Below are 18,492 nucleotides of genomic sequence, written 5' to 3' on the forward strand. Positions count from 1 at the left end.
AGAAAAACATGCTCTGGTTTATTGGCATTTCTTTGAACCAATCACAATCGTCTTGGGCAGCGCTAAGCGCTGGACACAATGACGGTGCCTCTGCAAAATAGCCTTGGGAAGGAACTTGTTGAACTTTTGAACGTGTGTACTTTATTTGTCATCAAGATATTTGAGTTTTGATTTATATTGTCTTTAGTACATTTATTCAGTTAATGTTAATTAAGATTACATTTCTTTTGGAGTAAGTGTTTAGTTGTTTTCTTTTGTTATTTGTAATTTACATATTAGTGTTATTGTTAGTCTCCCCCTGGTCTTATCACCCAGTATATAAGTCCCCTTTGTTTCTTGTATAGGAGGTCAGTTGTATTTTTGAGTTTGTTAGGTTCAGAGCTTAAGTTCAGTTTGTTTGTTTGACCTCTTTTAAGGGCCCAAACTTTATCTTTATTTGTTGTCAGAATTTTCTGTGGGTAAAATAAAAACCCCTTTTTTGAAATCTCCTTGCGACTCCTCATGCCTACCTGCTTGGTCCCTGACAAGCACCATGGATTTCTTTTCCAGTTAGTGCTCACCTTTCTTTGAAAAGAAGTCCATTACCAATTGTGGCCCCTCATTCTGTTTTCTCTCCTCCTCCTGTCTTTCCTTTCTTTTTGGTAGCATGATTTGGCTTTCTTTGAGAAAAGACATTTCTACAGCAGAAGTTTGCGCTCCACCAGATGCTCAACTGAACTAGCTAACGTAATGCATGCAGGTGGACTAAACCATTTGGCACATTAGCAAGGGGGGTGAGGAGTGACACCTTTTTGTATACAAAATAGTCAGTCAATCAACCAAGTTATTCTGCCAATACACTAACTTTACATTTCATCTGATATGCATTATGAAATGTTATTAGGAAATAAAAATATCCAGGTAAAATAAAATATATTCCAGGCTTTTCAAGGGCCCTCTCTCCCCTTGGACCCTGGTAATCAGTATTGGTTTTACCCCTGGTCCCATGCCCCTGGTGTCTGTGCTGCTGCTCGTCTTTATCCAGAGAGTGCGAACACTAAGTGGCGCACAGGTCTGCTTCAGAGCTCCGTCTATCGTGATATATTAATTATTGTCCAACCTCTTCCGCTGTTTTTCCTTTTGGTTAGATTCTACATCAGATTAAACAGCACAAACCAAAAATACAGACCACTGTACAATCTGCAGTGTTATTGTTCTGGCAAAATAATATTTCAACTTACCTCAATTTGTGAATGTCTGATAGAAGTTCTCCTTGAAGTCACAGCTAGCAGCAGTGCTTTCCGAATGGACTGCTAACGTTTTGAGCGCGAAACAAGGCCTTTGCATACAGGCCCCTTATAGATGTCCTAAGAACTGCCTGACCAAATAACAATTAAATACAGTAAAATTCGTAAATTTAGAGAATTAACAAACGTTAACTGCTCCGCTGGCTTCATTATGAATGAGCCTAATTAGGTGTTGTGTGCATAACAGGCGGAAAGAGTACTGAAAATCTGTACTCAAGTACAAGTACTGTTACATTGCTAAAATATTACTCTGTTACAAGTAAAAGTACTGGTGTTAGAGAAATACTCAAGTAAAAGTACAATTTGTAAAAAAAAAAAAAAAAAAAAAACTACTCAGAGTATTAGTTACTTTTAACCACCGTCACTTCTCCAGACTAGGGCTGGATGTGTGTTTTCCTTTACCAAAAGTTAAAATGCCAACAATCTATTAATCATTAATAATTGATTGGATACAAAACAAGTGTTTTTCCCTCATTTTTTTCTCAAACAGATCTACTGTACCTTTTACAGCCAACACATCTGTCATTGTTGGTGTATGAGCTACACCTTGATAGAAACACATGCTACTCCTTGGTCCAAGGACATCTATCTACACAGAAGTGGAAGACAGATTGATGATGAGGCCTCCTGCAAGTCCTTTTCTAACAAATATTGAATTACAATTTCCTAAGAGGTAATAAATGCATCATATTCATGTCCATAAAGGGACTAGCTGTCTGTGAGCTATTTGGCCTCATCTTCAAAAATGAAGTACCGTAAAACTTCAAATAGGATCCCAGAGTTTTATTTGATCAAATAGACCATTGGGACAGGCATCTATGGGATGTGGATAACCATATGGGGTTATTTGTAGGGATGCTTGACATTGATTTTGTACCGATATCCGATATACCAATATTGTTCAATGCTTAGATATTAGCCAATACAGATACCGAAACATATGATCGTTAATAGGCTTACTGCCCACTGTTCCATGACTCCCTTGATACTGGGGATTTGAATGTTTTGAAGGACTAGCCAGCAACCGGTAGGCTAACTGGGGTGCGGTGCTTACTACCCCTTTGAGAGAAGATGCCAACTGAACATTTCTTTGACTGAGGTAAACTGAAAACAAATATCCACACAAGAACAAAACTTCAACTCATTCCACTCATTGGGGCTTAGATCTGCCCTGCTCAAGAATTTATTTACTCTACAAACCCTGTGTGTATGCTGGTTGGCCAACAACCTACACCTAAATTTTGTCTGCATTCGCTTTGAGAGGAAACAAGCTTTCCAATAAGGTATAAAATGCATAATTCAACACAGAGTAAACTTTGACATATTTTGATGTTTTTTAAATTTTTGGGAAGTTACATTTTTCATTTTCTGCACGACTAACAAAAATGACTGATGGATTGTTTTGGCGAAAGATCTACATGTATGCAATGTTTGTTCTTTGGTGACTAGCGTGACTTGAAATGTATTGAGTTACAATTACTAAATCTCAACATGCTTGATTAGCCTAAATGTAGAGTTACTACAAGTTACTAAAAATTGTACAGTAAGTAATTACATAACTCAATAGGCCTACATAGTTACTTTGCACCTCTGCCATTCAGGACCCATATATGTGTTCCCAGTTCAAACCCATGCCCACTCGTCCCATAAATGTGCCATTCAGGACCCATATATGTGTTCCCAGTTCAAACCCATGCCCACGTGGACCATAAATATGCCATTCAAGACCCATATATGTGTTCCCAGATCAAACCCATGCCCACTTGGCCCATAAATATGCTATGCAGGACACATATATGTGTTCTCAGTTCAAACCCATGCCCACTCGGCCCATAAATATGCTATGCAGGACCCATATATGTGTTCTCAGTTCAAACCCATGCCCACTCGGCCCATACATGTGCCATTCAAGACCCATATATGTGTTCCCAGATCAAACCCATGCCCACTCGGCCCATAAAACATCTATGCAGGATCCATATATGCATTCCCAGTTCAAACCCATGCCCACTCGGCCCATGCCTGTCCCTTATGGGGCCCATGTAATCAGCTCATATGGGCTTCCTATGTGGGACTCATACTACAAAACCTACATGGGACCCGCTGATTTCACCCAGCCAAAGCCCATGCCCACACAGTAACCATGGAACCCGTACTTAACCCATCTTGGCACCACATGTCATTGCTGGCTGGGTACTTAATGGGACCGGTGTTTTAATCCAAACCTCAAGCTTTTTCTAATCTTAACTAGTCGTTTTGGTGCCTAAACTTAAATGATGATCATCTTTTGATGGCTAAACTTAACGGCAACGGACGCTGAAACGACAGGGACGTCATGAGCCCTGTACCCGTCTCACAGTAACATTTTCTCAGCTAAATTCAACTCTAAAGCTTAACTCATCATGTGACCGGTCATCATATGACAGTCCGGCAGTCACCGTAGTTTCGTAGGATATCATACGAATTGATGTGGATAGATTTTCGCCGATATCATATTTTGGGGTGTTTCTCCTTATCTGAAACAAGGGTAAAAAAGGACAGAGGGTGTCCTGCTCTTCAGATTGTAAAGCCCCATTTGTGATTTTTGAGATAAATTTGACTTGACTTGAGTGTACGAGGAGTATGGGGTGGCAGCATTTATATAAATATCACTAATGAAGACCTCGGATGGACTTAAAGCCTGTGAAGTCAGTCATTAACAGTCGGTGTGTAACATCCCCTCCAGATGTTTTAGCCGCAATGGTGTGTAAATTAACAGAGCGTGAAGGTGCAAGAAATAGACATGACACAAACTCACAAAACATCTCCATCAACACACTAAGCAGACAAGCACCCCCCGTACAGTGAACACACACACACACACACACACACACACACACACACACACACACACACACACACACACACAGACACACACTCTGCTATACACAGTCAGGGTAAGACAAGACTTAAATTCTGTGAAATTCAGAGTCATGCGCTGTGACTGTGAGTCTCGGATGCAAATAGACACTTGGTAACAGTGCCAGAGACATCTACCTGCCACTGCTGAGGCCATTTGAAGTTGGAGCATTATTGCCAAAGATGAGATCAAAGGCAAGCTGCCAGGATGGCTCTATCTCTCTGTCTGTCTGTCTCTCTTTCTGTGTAGCTCTCTCGCTCTCTCTCACACACACACACACACACACACACACACACACACACACACACACACACACACACACGGACCGCAGATGCATGCACATCGACTGAAAAGTAATAAAAAAGAGAAGTGCGGCGACAGAGTGAGAGACATAAACACAGAGCCATAGAGAGAGAGAGAGAAAGAGAAGCTGATGCCTTTAGTAATTCTGTTGACATTGTCTTTGTGTTTGCATATTTATTTAGTCTGACTTGAATACGCATCTACTTCAGCCTGCCACAAAAAAGTGAAAGGAAGTGGATGATGGAATATTTGATCCCTCTTCCTTCCCCCGATCTACTCTGTCTATCATTTCTCTCTTTCATTGGCTGGCCTCTGCCACTCTTCTAATTGGAAACCCATTTAAATCTGTCCATTTCTTTTTTTTTTTGCCCTCACAACCTCTGATCTCCAACCCATAATTGCATAATTAACAGCATGTTGCCTTTTAACTGGCGTTGCCATGCTGGTAGATTTTTAGAAATCACCAATAGTAGTGCTTATGGGTTTTTTATATTTGCATGTACACTTGCAACCTTCTATATGTTTACAGTATGTGTTTACACATGTCTACAAATCCAGCGTAAAGAAATTGCTTAAAGAGATGGTGTGTACTGCCCAATGATATAAAGACTACCAAAAATATAAAGACTACCACTTTTTAAAGTTGCAATAATCAATATCCATGGAAATGAAAAGCAGACACAAATGCCAAGACTATATAAAGAGAGAGATTGGAGGTAAAGAAAGAACCGTTGAGTTGAACACAGACACACTCCGACAGAAACAGTTGGTGCGTGGGTTGCTAATTAGCTTACAGCTAACATCATTAGCTGTTTGGGGGCAAATAAACACGGCCAAGCAGTCAAATGTGTGTGAATGACGGGAGGCGAAAATACACCTTGAGAAATACATGATAACTCCGCAATGTAGTGCATGAAATGTGGTTGAAGGCTTCTGAAAATCATAGGAATTGGACCTTAAATCTGTAGTGCGTAGTTTCTGTCGCTGTGGAATTCTAAGTAATGACAACAACACTATCGGCGCGTCCACGTGATACAAGCCTTCCGTGATCCCGCACAGCCCCGACCCCTCTTCCTCCACACAGTTACTGGTAGCCAAGGAGGACACGGAGGATTAAAAAAAAACATGACGGACTCTTCAGAAGAGGTTATTATCTTCACTCGAGTTTCAGAGAAAGTCATAGCCATAGCCATAGCCATGCTGAGAAATCCAGAGAGAGTTGTGTGGAGCTGATAGTCTTAATTAGCTTTGTAACAACTCATTTGGCAGTGGCTTGAATGTAACGGTTGTTCATTAATATCAAAAAGTTACGCACTGGAGCTTTAACCGAAAATGACTTTGTCAAACTAAAAGTAAGCATTTATTTATTTTTATGAATATTTCAGTGCTCCTTCACCTCTGGGATTGTTCGTGTCTTGTGATGCATTTTTAAGAAGACACATCTGTCTTGTCGAGTTACTGCAACACCTCTGTTTCCGCCCGAAAAAAAAAGCCCCCTCCTCCTACACTGTGCCTCTGGGGTACTCTTGTCCATTCTGATTGACCTGATGAGGGACGAGGTCAGTATCTCAGGTATCTGAAACACGCACACACACACAGGCCTGGAGGTAGGAGTACACTGAGGTGGTCAAGTGTTTAGGGAAGTCTTGTGCTCAATGGATATAAGAAGGTCAGTAGTTACAAGTTAAAAGTAGACAAAGGAAAGGACAAAGAACATGAAGAAGAAACATAGAAAGATGCCCAGTGATAGTAAATGGACAAGATATATTGTGGAAGGAAAAGAGTGGTTGGAGATGCATGTGTGGTTCAGTGTTTATGCTGCACCCATCCATCTCTCTCTCCCTGTCTGTCTCTCTCACCCCTCTGCCATCCAACTCCACACTGTCCCCAATGTGGACGTCTACCATAATCAAAAAGGATGTCTTGTGTGTGTGTGTGTGTGTGTGTGTGTGTGTGTGTGTGTGTGTGTGTGCATGCGCGCGCACAGGCGACTGCACGTGCACACGCATGTGTGTGATGTGTGTGGTAATGAATAAGGATGTGCTGTGTGTGGAGCTGGTCGTTAATCACTTGCAGTGCTGGCAGCTAACAGATAAGCAGATTGATCCAAGGCCACCAAGGGAACGCAGCCTGGCACTGGCCCATTCATCACACGCATGCACACACACACACACACACACACACACACACACACACACACACACACACACACACACACACACACACACACACACACACACGCATGCATACATGAATATACTGTACACATACTTACACAAAGACTGTGAGAAGGCTGGCTAAAGTGTTTGAGCTCAGGATCATCTCTGACCATTCATGTTAACATCTGTGAGAGTTACCCGATGCACACAGTGAGCCAAGAAGAAAGAACCGAGAGAGAAACAGAGACAGACTGTGGAGCCGCACAGTCCTGACAACATCTGCAACTGCTCCATGACTGCTCACCTGTAAATCCCAATATGGCATTTGTTACTATCTCAAAACACGCACACACAAATACATACAAACACACACCAAGAGACACACATGGTGAGTGATAAGGGTCTACGCTTTGGCCATCCAGAAATCCCACGGGGGACACAGAGACTTGGGAGCTGGGGGGGAAGAATGGATGGATGGAGCGATGGATGGATGGATGGATGGATGGATGGATGGTAGAAGAGAAGACAGGATGACAGGATGACAAAACAGAGTTAAGGACACGCTCCAGTACTATGTGACAGCTTGGCGGGCCCACCGGGGAGCAGAGGGGAGGATAGCAAGGAAAACAGGGAGAGGAAAGCCGGGGAGGAAGCAAAAGGTCAAACTTTTGTGGTTTCTCTTTTCTATGGCAACCATCACATGCTCAGTGGTGGGAAGAGAGGCAGTGAGAATCAGGGGTGTAGACAAGTGTGAACCAGGCAGAACTCGCTCTTAAATAATTTTATTTCCAAGATAAAGGATCTGCTTGAAACTGCATACTGACATACTTTCATACTAAGACTAATACTATGAAGTCAAATTCAGTAGGTAGTCCAACGGCATAGCATGTAGTTTTTGTGTATGTGAGTTTCTAAATATGCGATTTGGCCCATCCTATATGGGATTACAAGACACCATTATTTAACAGACATCTTCCAGTCTTGCATATACAAATCATGTGGAGAAATACATGAATAACAGAAAAACAAAAACGAAACAAAAAGCGGTACAAGCGCTTTTTTATTTTCTCTTGGGCTAGGCTTTCCCAAGATAACTGGCTAATTCATATTTTATACTAAAATATTTATCAGGCTAAATTGAATTTAGTTTCAATACAGTCATGTGATGCAGAGAAGACATATTGCTTGAGCTCCCTTCAGTGTTCAGTTAATCATTCATTTAGTAGACATGCAGTACATACTGATTGAATATGTAGTCTATATAAAGTAGTAGTTTCAAAGCTAAATAAAATATTTTTTGACCAGTGAGGGCACAAGCCATAAAACACAACATTGACATCATATCACCATACAGTATAATATCCTCATTGTGACAGAGTGAGCAAACAGCTAGCTTGTTTATACATCAAGTAGACATGGAGCAACACAATTCAAATCAGCCATTTGTATAGCCGGAAGCATGAAAGCACCAAAGTCAAAAATCTGAAGGTGTCTGCCATATGTGGTATTGTAATTTAATCTTAATCAACGCTTATTATCCATCCCTGTGCGATCTCTTACCATTAAAGACGTTAAATTAAAATATAGGCTACTACAGACGTAGACCTGAGCCTACCCTACGCTCATGAACACAGCATGACTGCACTTCACCACCACACCAAATGTGCTGCGGTGCAAATTCAACTCTTGTTTAGTAGGCTACATGTTAACTCAAAGGCCGTTAATCGGCGCGCAAAGTCCTTGAAATCCATTCTGCAGTAAGCATCATTAGCCATGGCAAAAAGAAAACTAGGCAGTTTAATTAATTTTGGTTTTACTAAGAAATTGTGTAGCGATGATGCCCTGTTAGCACATCTCCCACCGTGGTGACAACGCAAGAAGAAGCTGAAGAAATAATGTCCTCTCTGGCTGAAGATGATCCTTACCCCTCTTGCTCCTCTCTCCCGTTAAATTGGAACAGCCAGCAGTGGAGAGACTGGAAGAGCGGATATACATGGCTGTTTGTTAAGGATGGAAGCTTGGGGTGCGTCGCTAAGGTCTAATTGAACGGAGGAATTATGGTATTCTTTGGTAGCCAGAGTAACTTTGACCGTTGTTCATGTCAAATCTCAAAAACAGCCTGATGCTTTGTTTAAGGACTATTTGTGGATGGCTGTTTGCTGTTTGACCTATCAATTCCTGTTGATAAAGTATGATAGGGTAAATCCTGTAGTGCATACACTTGTAGCTGTTATGTATTTTTGTAAGTCGTTGTAAGTCGCAGGCTTCCCCCCCCATGGAAAAAAAAGTGGGCTCCCCCAAAGGCCACGGTATAGTTCAAACACTTCCCGGAAGTGTTTTTTTGTGTTAGTGTGACATCACGGTGATTTGGTCTATGTAGTGAAATTTTACCTGCTACTTGATTGTTCACTTCCAATGTAATTTTTCCCACATGCTCCGGTCAGTGATGGAGTCTCTGACTTGAGTCCTGGACTCATACTTAAGTCCTGGACTCTGACTTGAGTCCGACCTAGTTGCTATCCTCTGGACTCGTGACTCGACTTGAAGTTGCGCACTGATGATTTAGACTTGGGCTTTATGATATTGGACTCGAGCATTCATGAAATGTAAGTTGGGTGAAATTTCTGACTACTTTTATGTGTCATAGGCAGTGATGGAGTACTCAAGTCCAACTCCATATTCTTTAGACTCGTGGCTCGACTCTGACTCAAACTCAGGTAATGGTAACCCGGATTTGGACTCAGACTCAAACATTGGGGACTCCAGACTTGACTCGGACTCGACAGTTGGTGACTCGACTACATATCCGGTACATCATTATGTTGGACTTTTAGCTAGGTTTCTGCCATTCATTAAATAAAAAGCTAACAAAAGGTAGGCCAGTACACAGTTCCTTACCTCAGCCTTTCCTTTTGAGATGGACCTAACAAACAATAAATTACGGGATAAAAGCAGAAAGAGGCTGTGGCTTAAAGGAACGCGCCGACTTATTGGGAATTTAGCTTATTCACCTTAACCCCCAGAGTTAGACAAGTCGATACATACCCTTCTCATCTCCGTGTGTGCTGTAATGCTGTCTGATGGCTCCAGCGGCATCAGGCCAGCACAGAACATGCAGGTGAATGGTTCCAGCAATCCTATTGCTCCGAATAAGTGACAAATAACGCCAACATGTTCCTATTTACATGTTGTGATTTATAGAGTCACACAAAACATACAAAAAACAACGTAACATGAGACACAGCCGTCTTCTAACTGTAAACAAACCGGGAACTATATTCTCAAGCGGAAGAATATGGTACTTGGGCGGAGTGATATGCTCGCAGCAAGCCTGTCTGAGAATATAGTTCCCGGTTTGTTTACTGTTAGAAGATGGCTGTGTCTCATGTTACCTTGTTTTTTTGTACACGCTGTGACTCTACAAATCACAACATGTAAATAGGAACATGTTGTTGTTATTTTGTCACTTTTGTCACAATTCAGAGCAGTAGGCTAGTTGGAACCAGTTACCTCCAGGATCTGTGCTAGGCTAAGCTAATGCTGGAACCGTCAGACAGCGTTACAGCACGCACGGAGATGAGAAGGGTATGTATGGACTTGTCTTACTCCGGGGGTTACGGTGAATAAGCTAAATTCCCAATAAGTCGGCGTGTTCCTTTAAGCTTGGGACCTGATCAGAGGGGCATTGTCACATTTGTTCCACGTCCTCCTGAAATTAAAATAAGAGCGAGCCATTTATCTTATTACATTTCTGTACCCTATCTCTTTCACTCCTGAAAACACTGATTAGTTAGGTCAAATATGCCAAAAGACTTCAGCCAGGTGTCTAATGCATTTTCAAATGTTATCGCCTGGCTGTGTGTGAACAGATAAAAAATGTCACTTCAGGTGAAAAGATTTAAAGAAATAATTTGCAGTTAGTATATGATCCAAGGTCTAGTGGTAAAACAGGGCTGTGTGAGGCTGGCTGGAGTGGGAGTGCTTTCAGATGTTTTTCAGAATGCCACAGGGTCAAACTACACACCAGCTCTTAAAGACATTGGTGTCTGTAATATAAACTGTTGAACTTCAGTTAGGTTTGTACTCTGTTATTGTATAAACATATAGCAGATGTGCTCTTCACCTTTCAGGGCTTGTAAGGTAAGCAGCTACTACTGTATGCTGTAAATACTACATCTATTAAAACTATAGTGCGTAGTTTCTGCCGCCCCCATGAGCAATTCTAAGTAATGACAACAAAACTGTCGGCGGGTCCACGTGACACAAGCCTTCATTGACCGCACCCCCCCCTTACATACAGTTACTAGTAGCCAAGGAGGACACGGAGGATTAAAAAAACATGATGGACTCTTCAGAAGAGGTAATTATCTTCACTCGAGTTTCTGCGCGGGAAAGTTACCAACACCACAAAATTCTGAACATAGCCATACTGAGAAATCCAGAGAGAGTTGTGTGGAGCTGATAGTCCTAATTAGCTTTGTAGCAACTCATTTGGCAATGGCTTGAATGTAACGGACGTTCATTAATATCAAAAAGTTATCCACTAAAGCTTTAAATTCAAGCTTAGACTATTTGATGTGAGCAATGGAATATTGAGACATACCTTTTGAATCACACTGGTATATTTGGATTAATTCCTTTAATGTCCTTTCAATAATATATATTTGGTTGACTTGATCTTTCTGCTGAGGCATTAACTTTAAAACCATACTCACTTGAGTAAGTTCTTTAACATACTGGTGCATGTAGATTGCATCAGTAAAATGCTCTGGGGGATCTTTGTTAGACAGTTTTATTTTAACCACGATGATGGTTACAGCAAAAATAAAGTTGAATTCCAAAACAGAAGTAGTCATTCCTATTCATGCACTGCTCCTAAGTCACACTGTTTATTGTGTGTGCAAATTAAAATTGCACTATGCAAACAGAGTGCTCTTGTGTTCAGTCAGTTGTACCAGTGTTTTCATCTTTGTACATCTGGACTTGCATTTGAGCCCCTGGTGTCCATCTTACACTATTAATGAACAACAGCAGATCACAGCCTATCCAACCATTGCAGCACCTTCAGAGAGGATGGATGGTTTGTGTTTTATGTGACACAAGGAAAAGAGCTTAATGGACTAAAGTAAAGATGGACTACTGTCTTGACCTAAATCCAGGTCTAGGTTGGCTTCTATGACCAGTCAAAATCTCTTTGACAGGGTTTCTGCAGGTTTCAAGTCAAATTTAAGACTTTGTAAGACCTTTTTAAGACCATTTTGAATGACAATTAAAATCCATTTTATGTCTGTGGTACAATCTGAAAGAGACTAATAACACGAAAGCTGATTGGCTGCAAAACAAGTTGCATGTTGCTCTCATTTGTATTATATTTGGACTAGTGAAAGAAAGAACTGCAACACCACAGAATAAAAAACAAATTTTAAAGCGCTGCAGGAGCATTTCAAAGAGCATTAGAGGAAGCGTTACATGGACGTAGGAAAATGAATACCTGTTTAAAATGATTTAAGACCTAAAACACGGATTTAAGACTTTTAGGCTTAAAATTTTGATTTTGATATTTTAGACCTTTTAGGACCCCTTGGAAACCCTTTTCATCGTGCACTTTGATGCATTTTCCATCCAAAGCCATCAGTCTGCTGCGCCTCCATCAGTTGTCATCAAGTCCTGCCTTGAATTTCTATACCCATGTCAAACTGAACAAAGCATTGATTTTGAGCTGACAAATGTTAGCAATATTAAATATACAGCCATAAACACAGAGTAACAGTGTGAGCTGCTTTAACTTTTCTTGCTTCACTTTCAGTGTAACCCCATCCACCGCCTTTATAAAATCCAGGGCTCTAGCAAAATAGTTTGAGCTAATGGCTCTTTCTGCGCTCTTAGCTTACCGGGAGATTTTCTTCTTGATATTTAACATTTTTCCACCCATTTACTTTTGCAATTTGGTCAGTTTAAGACACACAACTAACTTTATATGTTGAAGAAGCTTACAGTCATGCTGATTTGTTTTCTACCCCAGTTAGTGTGCACATTTCATTGATGACGTTGCTCAGAAACCTATCTATAGTTGTCTCTGTTTTGTCTGATTTAGAATTTTAGGGTTTTGTTTATATAGCCAACAAGAAAAGCATTGAATATAATAAAAAATATTATGCAGAAAATATTGCCTTTTTGTGCAATTGGCAACAAACCACTTGGATTATGCTGCAGTTTTGTTTATGGTCTGTCTAACACTGAGTCCCTGTACACTGAAATTGTTTCGGGACAAGAAAGATATGGAATTACTGTACATGGAGGAATTCTTATTGGTCTTATAAGTTGACTTTTGAAATAAAGGGCTTTTACGCACATGTTTAATACAGGTGGACTCTCAGTTTCTGCAGGAACTGTGAGAAATCACGGATTAAAATGTGATAAATAGAAAAAAATATATATTGAAGTTGCTCAACTCTACACCGAAAACACTGAAATGCCCTCCGCTGTATTTCGATGACCACAACAAAGACAAACTGTGAATATTGAAATAGTACCCCCATGCTCTACAAATACTCTGATCTTCCACACATATGGTCATGGCTCCAGGCAGATAAACTCTCTTAAGCCTTATATATACAAACCACGCATCGATCTGTTCTCAGTTATTTTCCACATTTCTGTTTTTCGTTTCTGTGTCCCTGATTCTTTCATCTCCGCTGTATTGACATGTACCAGTCTATGTGTTGGTATATATGTCAAGCAGTAACTATCTATGAAGAAATGGAAAGAGGAGGGTTATGAAAATGAAAAAAAAATGGCTATCCTACTTTATCTATTAACAATGCATCAGAATCCTTGGTGAAAACTACTGCTGTTATCATTATCACCCTGTACCTACATTCGTTATTTTCGTTTTTTCGTTATAAATCTTGTCACAACCAAAATCCTAAACCCAATCAAATGCATCTGGTTTTTATCCTCTTTCAGTGTTGTGTTGTAGAAGCACTATTCCCTTCTTCCTTTCCTTCCTCTTCTGCTGTTTTTCAGTATTTCTCTGTAACCCTCTAGGGGGCAATTTGATGCGGAGATTGGGTACTGCTGTATCAGCGAGAAACAAAACTGACATTATCAAAAACTCATCATGTTCCCTGACATTGCTCTCTTAACACTGACCATCCTCATAAAAATTAACAACCAAAAGCACAGCACACTTATCGATCAATGCCTCTTTTCTCAAAAGGCACCGTAGAACCGTGTTCACCTTGGACCATTGCCTTAGAGTACAATGAAACTAAGATCATATTATAGGTTTAAACGCTTTGGGGAATATCAGGCTAGTCCACTGCAGATTCGCACTCCTTTTTTTCCCAATGGTGATTACTTATCTGACACCAAAGATACAATGCACAATTCTGCATTAAGGTGAAAAGAGTCACACAATCTCACTGACAGCTTTTCAAATTGGCTCTCGATTGAAAAGCACATACCTGTTTCAGCAGTGTCGTAATTGAACTTTGATCTCAACTTCGTTCTCCAAAAACTGTAATTTTCTGCTCAGTGGGCATACAAAACTATCACCGTATTTCTGTCATTGAGGATGAATTACATCACATCGCTAGCATTCTAACTTTAAACCTACATTGTGTAATTTTTTGAGTTGATTCTTAGCAAAAACCCCTTTGTTCTTTCACAAATATGTACTCATTCATGTGTAATTACTTCCACAAACTAATCAAAGTATTTTCGTACGCGTAGAATAGGCCATTCAGAATGACGAATGACGGCTGCCATGTTGCACCTCCATCTCTAAAATACATTAGCCAAAGAGGCACATACCTCCGCATTTCACGCTTTTACACTCAGTGGCACCGTGATGAATGCCAGGGAGGGGGAGAAGATTACTCGCGACAGAAAGCCTGTTGAAAATGGAGGATTCTCGAGGACCTGTAACGGAGTCGCCAAGGAAGTTAAAAAGAGAATTAAAATGACAACGCGACAGGCACAGCAACAAGACCAAAGTTAATATTGGAGTGGCTTTTCCAAGATGGAAAGAGCTCATAAGGAGCAAGGATTTTAAAAGGGATGCCAAAGTTGCCTGCTTTCTTCTCGAGGTAATTCTGCCTTTTTGTGTAAATTCAAAGTTTTATAGTTGCTTGGCTAACTATAGCGTGGTTGTGCATAATTTTGTGATTTCCCTGCAATGCCATCACCAGTACGCAAAGGAGTGGATAACGTCTCTTTGGAGCGACTTTTTAAAAAAGTGCTAGCTACTTTCATCAGAACTGGCTGCTGGTTTAAGCTTCTAAGTACGAAAGCAGGTAAGTGCTTTTCCTAAACTATGCCTTTGCTAACGCTAGTTGAGAATCTATCTAGTTGAGCTACCTACAGAAGGACGGATGAGTTAAAAACATGAACGTAAAGGAAGTATGAAAGATCGAATGAAATGAGATAGAATGGATGTACAAATAGATGCAGCCATAGATGAGAAAACCCCATGCGAGCACACCATGAGCTGTAATCATTCAGCAGGTACGCCGGGGTTCTCCTCCATTATTCATTCCTCCCTACCCTCATTCACTTCTCTAGACCTCTCTCATCACACATTGCTATCTTCCTATCTGGCTTCCTGTCATCAGCGTGTTAGAGAGAACAGAGGGCATGGAGAAGTGTGTGTGTCTGTGAGACAGTTTCACTTTCTTTTAAAGATTATTTTTTGGGGCTTTTCTGCCTTTATTTGACAGGACAGCTAGGTGAGAAAGGGGAGAGAGAGTGGGAAGACATGCAGGTAATTGTCGCTGGTCGGATTTGAACCCTGGACCTCTGCATCGAGGCATAAACCTCTAAGTATATGTGCGCCTGCTCTACCACTGAGCAACCCGGCCATGACAGTTTCACATTTAACTTTTGTTAAAAAAAAGTCAAGTCTGGCTGCACACAAAGTATACTATCTATCTATCTATCTATCTTTCTTTCTTTCTTTCTTGTGCGTGGGCTGCTGGCATAGTACAGCATGCACACAGTGGGATTTTGCTGTAAACCGTGGGCCAGACGACGTGCAGTATAACTACAGGCTCAAATAAATTAGTATACCAAATTATTGGCCTGACTAAAAATCAGCGCTGCCTTGTTTTCTGAAAAAAGCCTCCCAGTGCTGTTTACCTCTGTAACGGCTCATACAGATGAAAATATCTTAATATACTTTTGTGTGTGTGATTTCACCGCTGCGTCCCTAGTTATTCCTCACTCCTTTTTTTGTGTTTACCCTTTCCCTTGTGTCTCCTATGCTCCCCTGTCTGTCTGTCTGTCTGTCTTTCTGTGTGTGTGTGTGTGTGTGTGTGTGTGTGTGAGGTGTCCCTCTCACAGCTCCCTGATTGCTGTTAATCTTACACACCTGCTCCAAGACACACACCTGCAATCCTGCAATCATCGATTCTGCAGTATTATCAACCCTGCTTCTTCATCTACTCATTGCCAGGTTGTTGTTAAGCCTAAGTGATACTTCTGAGGCCTCTTAAATTGTGTCTTCGTATTATCGCTCATGTGTTTGTCTGTGCCGCAAGACCAAGGGGCCTGTTTCACAAAAGCAGAATATATAAATCCAGGATAACTGATAAAGCGAGGCTTGACCTAGTCTAATCTGTGCATTCTGGCTTGGTGCGTTTCACGAAGGCCAAGCCAGGCTGAGGAGGAGCGACCAGAGGCCTGTACTATGAAGCAGGATTTGGCGTTAATGAGCTAACTTAAGGCTCAACCCAGGATTTTCTGTACTATGAAGGTGGATCAGTTGGTATTGGGTTCAATCGCCGTGGTAACTCATGCTGAACACCTAACCTGGTTGGGAGCAGGTTAAGTTGGAGATCAGAGATCAACCGGTGTTAAAGCACCGCCTACTGACCAATCAAAAGGTTGATTGATAACGCCGTCACCGTTCTTAAAGAAGATCAGGCGGAGCTCGGCGCAGAGAGAGAGAGAGAGAGGGGGAGAGAGGGGTGCGCTCATAAAAGTTAAAACATTGAGAGACCAACAACCCCGTTAACATGAGTATTTTTATGAAATATAGCCTATATATTTTAATGGGAGGAGAATTACATATCGGCTTCTTGAGCCGTGTGTCGCCAATGCGCACATCGGTGTGAATTATGTTTTCATATATTTTATTTGCTCTAACGATCGCTAGGAACATGTTTGCCGTTATTTTGTTACTTTTGTCACAATTCGGAGCAGTAGGCTAGTTGGAACCAGTTACCTGCAGGATCTATGCTAAGCTAAGCTAATGCTGGAACCGTCAGGCAGTGTTATAGCACGCACGGAGATGAGAACGGTATGTATCGACTTGTCTAACTCTGGGGGTTAAGGTGAATAAGCTAAATTCCCAATAAGTCGGCGTGTTCCTTTAAGCCACAGCCTCTTTCTATATATTTTTAGATATATCATTCAGTCTGTCCGCTATTATCTGCCACACTTTTTCTCGCGTTTTAAAAAAAAGTTTTCTTCTCTACATATTATATGCCTTGCTTCCTCATATATATGGACATAGAAAATACAGACACTGAAGAAATTGCACTCTAAAATCTAGAAACTATAAAGATAATAAATTGATAAATTCCATGCACACTGTAAACATGAATGGAACAGAGTATATTCATCAGTTATATCCCCCCAGCAAAATATAAGGTCAAAAACCATTGAGGTGTCCTCTCCCTGTTGTTACATGAATGTACAGTAGCCTACATCACTAGATAGTTACTGGTCCAGTGAACTAAGACTATCATCACTGTCAAGGCTAAATTCATCCAGGATAACTGGAAATCCCGGGTTAATCCCTTATCTTGGTTTTGTGAAACAGGCCCCAGATCTGAGGAGCAGTCAACAATAGTCATCATAAATCCACCGAATTTAAAATTCCAACACAAAGAAAACGGAAAATACATGTATCCGGCGGAATTTCCTGGGGCATCGGAGCACTCCCGGAAGCGGAACGCTAAGGATATAGACTAAATCCATCCTAACTTTTTGCCGCGGTCCGCTGCAGTTTTTTTCAAGACCGCCCTGGGGCCCCTCCCGCCGCAGCCTAAACGCACCACCCTCATTTAAAAATGAACAGGAAGATTTGCGTTGTGCATCTAAAGCTATGTGAACCCGGCCTTTCTCCTTTCAACACTGTTCAATCTAGTGATTGATTTACATCCTTTTTAATACCTTTTCCATGTGGTCGTGCTAGGTATGGAAGCCTTTGCATTCATTATGCTTCATCACTTATTTATTCAAGGGTTTGTCAGCAGTATCCTGAGTTAGAGGAACTTTTATTACTGTTTCAAAAGGTCAAGATATACTTGGTTCTGCTGCTTCAAATCGGCTCTTTTTTTTAAACTGTCCGAGACAACTGGGTTAACTCCATCTGGTGAGGAATCATGTGCGATGCAATTGGAAGCTCCAGAACAGCTACTAAATGTATCATGTGGTGAGATTCTGTGATGTTTCATCAACTATTGTTTCCAAGTTTAAGGATTAACTTGCAATCTCAATGCTTTTTGATTCAAGGCAACCTGAATGAGATATGTTAAAAGTTGTGTTTCAGATCAGGAAAAAAAATATGTCCCCCATGGCTGTCATGCATTATGGGACCACAACTGTGAATATAGAACATGATACTTACTTAAATTATTTGCTCGTGGTGATTATTTGTGCATTTGTGTTGCTGTTGTCACTCAAAAAGATTTTTATTTTTTCTATTTCTGTGTTGATCAGCTGTTGTGAAGAAGACGTGCAGTAACCATGCCATAAATAATTCAGTGAAGATACTCTTTCACTTGACAAGCATTTAAATTGAAGTGAATTTGTGCTTAACAGCTGATGTACAGTTCTG

The sequence above is a fragment of the Perca flavescens genome, chromosome 2 (assembly GCF_004354835.1).
Source record: "Perca flavescens isolate YP-PL-M2 chromosome 2, PFLA_1.0, whole genome shotgun sequence".
Taxonomy (NCBI): domain Eukaryota; kingdom Metazoa; phylum Chordata; class Actinopteri; order Perciformes; family Percidae; genus Perca; species Perca flavescens.